Here is a 7474-nt window from a genome sequence, read left to right as displayed (position 1 = left end):
AAAAAGGAAAAAGAAAAAGAAGGTGAAAAAAAGGAGTTAAAATCGCGGCAGAAGCGCCCGCGGTGACAGGCGGCCCCTCAGCGGGGGCGCGAGGGCGCCATCTGGCGGCGGCTCCCCTCAGTGACGGCCCTGAGCGATGGCCGCGCCAAGGGCCTTAGCCGTGCCCAGAACAGGCTCCATCCTCCCCCAGGGTGCCGCCAAAATGCGAATTCCTGCGCAAAATGCAAAATTCCGAGGAACCTTATTATTTAGAGGGTGGGGGAGTTGCAAAGGCGGGGAAGCGCTTCTCGTTATTTCAGCGCCAGTCGTGACCCCGGAGCGGTAGGGTCGAAATTGTCCCCTGAAACGCAGTCTCTCGGGGCTCCGAGAAGCCTCCCCTGAAATGCAGCCCTTTGGGGATCAAAAAAGCCTCCCATCCCTCACACAGCCCGAGGCAGGGCAGTGCAGCTGTGCAAACGTGGTGCCCCACGGGACAGCCCTTCAGCCGCTAGGCTGAGAATGCTTGTACGGCTCCCAGCTTTCCCAGCGGGCCAGGGAGGAATTTTCTGACAAAACACACTTCACATCAACAAATGTCAGTTTGTTAAACCTCATGCTTTAACTGCTGCAAAGGCCGGTGGTGTGCTGGTAACTAAAAGCCTGAGTAACCATTCCTTTGCTGCATATGCCAGGTGGGAAAATTCTCAGCTGGGAAATCGGATAGCAGTAAGGTCTTCGTCTATGGGCAGCTTGCCTTGGCAGTGTTGCAGGAAGGTTTCCATGACCAATCATGGAAATTCTGGTCAGAGGAAGATGGAAGGCAAAATAAAAGTCCCCATGAGCAGCTGTCAGGCAGCTACTGTCTTCTGTACCTCATCTCAGAGTGCTTGGCTCACATTCAGAGAAGCAATGAGGATCCCAAAGCTCAGGAAGATGGTGAAAATGAGTTCTCAAGTTTTATTTCAAGCACGGTCCTGAAGTGCAGCAGCAGAACTGAAAGCTCCGGTGCCTTTGTCTCTGAATTAATTGTTCTTGACCTTCTTAGTCATTGGACTTGATGCAATGAGTCAAAGCTGACAGAGTACGACCATTTGCATTTGAACTTTTCCCAGGGAATGGTTTGACGCTCTTCGGCTTCACTGGAAATGTGGCAATCCAACCCATTATATCTACCAAAACCAGGGAAGTCTGTTGTGACAGTATCAACAACTGCATCTTATGAATAACTCAGTGCTCCTCAGATGACATTAGAAAAATAGATTGGGGGTTTTTTTCTGTAGGAAGTAGTAGAGATCATCTGTATCATCTGAGGTCATTTTGTCTGTCCTTCAATACAGCGTGGCTAAAGAATTTCCCTCCATAAACTTCAAGTTCAGCTCACAATTAAGCTAATGTCAAGTGTGTCATTTGGGGTTTTTTTCTGCAACTGAATCCAGTTTTGTTGCAGTGTTGATCTCCTTTCCCTGGCTGTTTTGTAACCAAGCCAAGCCACCTCTTACCTTGACACCTTCTACTTGCTAGAATCACTCTTTGGAGTCCTTTGTGTCCTGGTGCCTAGTTCTACAGGTCGATGCTGCCTTTCATGATGACACAAAGGAGTTATGTGAAGAACAAGTCGATCCATTTGAGTGTATTTTGTCTCTGACTGCTGTTGCTTCTCCACAGTTCAAAGCTGTGTTGAGTATACGAGGCTGTGTCATGAAATAGTGTCACATTACCTTGCGCAGCAGGATGGGATGGAGCGTTTGGAAGGAAATGAGCCAAAGTCTGTCTTTGCTTGAAGTGACTGTCCCTTTCCGGAGCAGGTGAAGTGTAGAAGGGAAACAGCAGGAGTCAACAGCTGCATGTCAGGCAGGCTGTGCTTGCACCCAGATTTTCCAGAGGAACTTCAGAAGTTGCACTACAAAACCACATGTGGTCTTCTGTAATGGTACGTCAGTGCAAAGGTGGACCTCCAGCAGAAGACAGGTGACCTAAGAAATGATAGTCAGGTGAGTTAAGGAATGATAGTCATGCTCTTCTTTTTTTTTGTTTTTGCATTCATGGGGTGTGAAACAGAATAATTTTGTTTTATTGGGAAATTATCTCAATGCAACTCTTACTGGCAAGAAATGTTAGCTCAGCAAGGTTGTCTACAGAGCAGAGACTATTGATCTTTGGTCTCCTGTGTTTTGTCCACACACACTGAGTCATCCCTCCACCAGCTATAATAAAGGTAATGCCTCAAATGGATCAAAAGGTTTTCATTGAGAAAGGATTTTTTTCAGATAAATGATGTCTTGTGGAAGGCTGGGAAAGATGCTGTATAATGAAACTATGAAGCCAGTCATCTGAATGTGGAATGACATAGCCCACTGCTATGTCTGTGTCAAAGAAGCAGGTTAAATCTGGAGATACAAGTGTCCTTTCCCCCGTCCCAAGTCTCATTTCAGTGTCTAATCAGATCTCCAACATCTGGCTAGATGCTGCTGTGTGAGCAGCTGTCTCACATCTGGGACATTGTACAGTAGCAGTTATCTGAATGGAAAAAAGAGTCTGAACCACCAATCCCAGCTTAATAGCAATCTTGGTTTGAAAAGAACTTTAGGATTTACTGGAGAGTTTGGAGGAAGAAGTCCCTCGTACTTGGGCCAAACAATATCTCCTCCACTAATGCATGTGACAACATCCCAAGGAAATAAAGACAAGAAAGAAGAACTGGTCACTGCTAGTTAAAGTGCTTTTTTTTTCCCCTTTCCCATTTTTCCTTGCTCAGTTCCCCAGAGGATTTCTTCTTGAGCCAGCTGTGCTGTGGTACCAAACATGACTCAAACTGCAACTTGAATAATGTCATCATGTCTTTCTCTGCAGCCTGGGTGGGCAAATATGCTTCCCATTTCTATCTCTGTCACAGGCCAAATCCCAATAACTCAGGGAAAAATAACCAAATGAACAAACGATGTCACGACAAGTAGTTTAGGCTGTACTAGGGAGTTGCATTAATTCCTCCATAGAATAATTTTCTTAGGAGACAACAGTCTACAGCTTAAGAGTGGAGCAAAACTTGGTATCATCATTTGCCTCTAGTGTGTCAACTGCACCACTCAGCTTGGTGTCATCTGCAAACTTGCTGAGGATGCACTACCCGTGCCATGACTATTAATTGTACCAATATTGAATAGTTTTGGTCTCTGTATGAACCTTTGAGGGACACCACTCATGAGAGGCTCAGTACACACTGCAAGGACACCACTCTGCCCTCTTAGGCACACTGAGTGCATTTTTTGCTCTTTTCTCAAGTCCCACTCCAATAAGAACAGCCTAACAGGGAACAACTCTGATGAAATATGAGCCTTGGTTTACAAAACAATTTGTACCAAAACTTTCCTAATCCAGAATTCTTAATAGCCATCTGTGGCATCCTACCAGGTTATTGTCCAAGCAGAAAGACCCTGCACTTGGCCAGCTCTGACACCAAGCAGCCAAGTGCAGAGGATGAGAGTTAAATAAAAATGTTAATTAAGGAAAAAACCCAGCAAAAACAGAAAAGAAACAAACAAACAAACAAAAAACCACCAAACAAACCAAAGCACCTCAATATTTTCCCCAATAAAAGTATCTGGCTGGGCCCCCCTGGTTTCCTGCAACACTTACCCACCTGTGCAGCTTCACAGTTCATGTTTAAGGATCACTTGCTGAGATGAGAATGAGTTTGCTGCTGTTTACAGGGGACTAACGCTGGCAGTCATGCCACATGGATTTAGCTGTGACATCTTTGAGGATGCAGAGCTAGGCCACAAGAACAGCAGTGTCTCCTCCTTGAATGCCCTCTAAGGGGGAGAAATGAAAGACAGTAAATGTGAAGCAGGGACTATAAATGGCACAAAATTTGCCCAGGAAACCTAGCCTTGCCCCAAGCCCCAAACCACCGAAGAAGGAGCCAAAGCCCATGCAGCAGGAATCAGGTAGCTGTTGCTGATCTGAATGGAGCTCACCCTTTGAGCAGCAACACGAGTTCATTCTGACTGATTTCCATGGATATCTGCTTCCACTACATCTGCTGCGGGGAATTGCAGTTTGAAGGCTTAGCACTTTAAATAGATCACAGCTATTGCCACAAAAGGCACTAATAAAAGGGGCTCGTACTTCAGCTGATGAATAGATGCAGAGCTGATTTCCAAGTTTGTACTGCATCATGAGCAGAAAGAAATCACTTATCCCAAGCCTGTGGCAAAGAATTTGCTGTATGATTCCAGGTCTTTGAAAGGCCTCACACTCCCTGAAATTGATGAGTATTGAGAGGCTGTGTGCGTTTGGGGCTCTGGAACAAAACATTTAGTTCTGTGTGTTAACTATAGCCTTTGTGCTGTACATACACACACCCCCACATACATGCACTCCCATCAATGGTTTAATTGTAAGTAATTGTAGGTAAGCACTTCCAACAGGAGTGAAATTAAAGGCCCAAAGAAAGGTTATTCTTTAAATTTATTTCTAAGATGCTGTGCCCTTAAGATACAATCAATCTCTCCCTCTCTCTCAACAGACACTCTAGTGTGTATTATCTCTTATCTCACCAATGCCAGTACTTGAAAGGATGCTGTGCTCTGCAGCACCTACTCTATTTTTGTCTATTTCTAACACTGAGAGGCTCTAACACACTTTTCTCCATAATTAACCCTTTTACTGAGGTCGATGCAGTGTTGTCCATCACCAACGTGACTGTAGATGGAAAGAAAAAGCACTGACTCCATTTCTATTTTTTCCCTACTGTATGTTGCCAGAAGAATTGGAACTGAAGACTTCCCAGTTAACGGCTCTGTGTATATGAACAGGGATGTGATGAAGTTAGGAGAGGAAATGTTTCTCAACCATCCTGCATGAAATCTGCAAATTCCTTCCAGCCAGGCACAGCTGCAAGCTATCCTCACAACAGAGCAATGAGGAAAGAAAACCCTCATTCTCCTGTTGCACTCACTCTCTTCCAAAGAAAATTTTGAGTGCGGGTAGATCCAGATGTTACTGTCAATGAGGTGGGAGGAGAGGTTGGAAGCATAGCTTGCAGGAAAAACAACCCCAGACTCTGCACACCACACAGCAGGCTGTCACATAGGCTGTTGTTCCCAAGCAGATAGATACCTCATGCTTTGCAATATGTCATTTAATGCTAGGCATGGAAATATCTTCTCCCTCCTCTCTCCATTTTACTTCTCAAAGAGAATCCCCTTGAGAAGGAATGGTCCCATAAAGACAGTAACAGCCTCAAAGGTGTGTGAAGGCTTTTAGACAGCCCTGGTTGCTGGAGCAGAAATACTCTGGGCTGAGCCACTAGCCCAGGACTCCAGCACCCCACTAGAGAATTTGGTGGTTTAAAAGGATTCAGCCACCCACATGTTGAGTGAGGAAGGCTGGCTAAGTACAGAAAGTATGAAAAGCAGCTCTGGGTTTTTTGATCTTTTTTTTTTTTAAAGACAGCTCCTTTAGAACTGAGGCACACAAGTCCATCACCGAAACCTGGTCTCCTGAAGGCAAGACCTTTCCAAAATGGAAAGGCACAGCTCATTTTTAAAAGACTGAAGGATTATGAGCTATTTGTATGATAACAGGTATGTACTTACACCTTTTTCACTATTGTAACCACATTATTGGATGGAGGTAGCCAGAACAGTATTTTTTGAAGGCCAGATGTGGGCAAAATATTACTGGATTTGCCAAAGGTCACTTTTGTGGATTATAAATTAATTTAGGCTAATGAACACTGGATGGCTTAGACCTACCCAGGCTGGTGGAAAATCAGGGCATAGTGGAGGCAAAATGTTAGAAGTCAAGGAGGAAGTTACAGATGAAATTGTAAGCATGTACATATTTACAGAGGAGGATTTGAGGTTCATACATTTGGATTTAGGGACCTCTCTTCTGCTGGTGACATATTTAGATATTCATGTCCTTTATAATCTCAGTCTGGGAACTTTTTTCCTTTGGAAGTGAGAAGATTAGCAATCCCTCAAGTGCCGCCATAGTTCATTAATCTCCAGAGAACTTCAAGTTCAGCCCAAAGGTCTTTAGACTGCTTCACTTTGCATGCAGCATCTGTAATCTGTCTGGGTATTTACACTGCACCACCATTTCGACTGCATGTCTAGATCCAGGATGTCCTTTGACAGCTGCTAAAATGCAACAACTTCAAAGCAAGAACTTTTTACTGGCAGATGGCACAACTTCACATGTCTTCCCACACAAAAAGATCACACACATTCACTGCCCTGCAGTCAGCAGCCTGGCCTAGTGGACAGCTGAATGATGAAAGCCTGAGAACAATGTGCTTATGCCTGGCTCTGCCTCAGTTTACCCTCTCTAAAATAGACCTAATTGCACAGCACTGTAGATGGAAAGCACAGATGGACCTCTAACAAAAGTCTAGGCTAAGAACAGTAGAGCAAAGAACTCAGGCATATTGGAAGAAGTGTGCTGTTTCAGTAGACTCAGAGATTTAAACTGGATGAAACTGAGTTCTTAATTACCATTAGAAATTAGAACACAGCTTGTCCCAGATGACACTCACAGTCAACAAGTTTATGATCTAAAACAGATAAGGAAGCTAGAACACTGCTCAACTAGATAAAACATGGTAGGAAATATGTTAAGGATTATTTTCTAGTTACTCTTGCTATGAGCAAGCAATTTGTGACTGTTACAAGGAACTCCATTTCAGGACAGAAGATTTGCACTGAAAAGAAAAAAAAATTGATGACTTTATGCACTGAGGGAACATTTCTCAGCTGTAGAGGGAACATAACAAAAGACATAGGGACACCATCTTAAACATGACATGCCAAAATTAGCTGGGGAATTAGCTGGGTTAGCAATACATGCTATTATCAAGGCAAAACCAAAATGTACAAAAAGTTTCTTTCTCACGATTTATGGGCCAGCTTTGTGAAAGCATTATGTCCATAATGTTAGCACCATGAGAAAATTCCATCTTTCTTCCCATACAAAAGTACACCAATTACCAGCTTGAGTTAGGAAAACCCCCCATTCCATTACAGCAGAAGGGTTGTCAGAATTATGCTTTTGCTCTTCAGAAGGAGCTAATAGAGTAAATAGCCTTTGGGGGTAGGCAGTTGTGCCTCCATTTCCCACCACCTGCATTTCATTTTTCTTTCTTCCTTACGAACCCCACAGATTCATTTGCCCTCAGAGGGAGAATGCTGCAAGTGTGGCACTTGGTTTGCCCTGCCTACTTTTCCACCATCACTGGACAGCTTTTCTGAGCATGACTGCTGCAAACCCTTTGCTCAGCCACAGACACTGCAGGGACACCATATGGCTGGTTTAGACAAAACTCTGTGGTATTTTTACTCCTTTATACCCAACCAACTCACAGTTAATCCATGGCATCCCTCAAAGGGCACCAGACTGTTCATCCAGCTGAGTGATAAAGCACAGACTCACTTTGACACTGTATCAGCTAACTCTCCAGATAACCCTAAAGCTTGCCAAGACGACAAGCCTG

At 44.1% G+C, this 7474-nt stretch overlaps 1 long non-coding RNA gene across 1 annotated transcript; it reads right to left on the bottom strand.

Annotated features, from left to right (window-relative positions):
* Positions 1-911: 911 nt before the first annotated feature.
* LOC146443818 (uncharacterized) lies at positions 912-7199 on the bottom strand. Its single transcript, XR_014856097.1, has 3 exons — positions 6972-7199; positions 3617-3788; positions 912-1952 (listed from the first exon to the last, which is right to left on the bottom strand). It is a non-coding gene; the product is annotated as an uncharacterized LOC146443818 (long non-coding RNA).
* Between the last annotated feature and the right edge of the window lie 275 nt (positions 7200-7474).

This window comes from Lichenostomus cassidix, chromosome 1Aa (assembly GCF_008360975.1).
Source record: "Lichenostomus cassidix isolate B80296 chromosome 1Aa, HeHo_3.0, whole genome shotgun sequence".
In the NCBI taxonomy this organism is placed as follows: domain Eukaryota; kingdom Metazoa; phylum Chordata; class Aves; order Passeriformes; family Meliphagidae; genus Lichenostomus; species Lichenostomus cassidix.
Note: the sequence above shows the minus strand (reverse complement) of the source record. Positions and strands in the feature narration are given on the sequence as shown.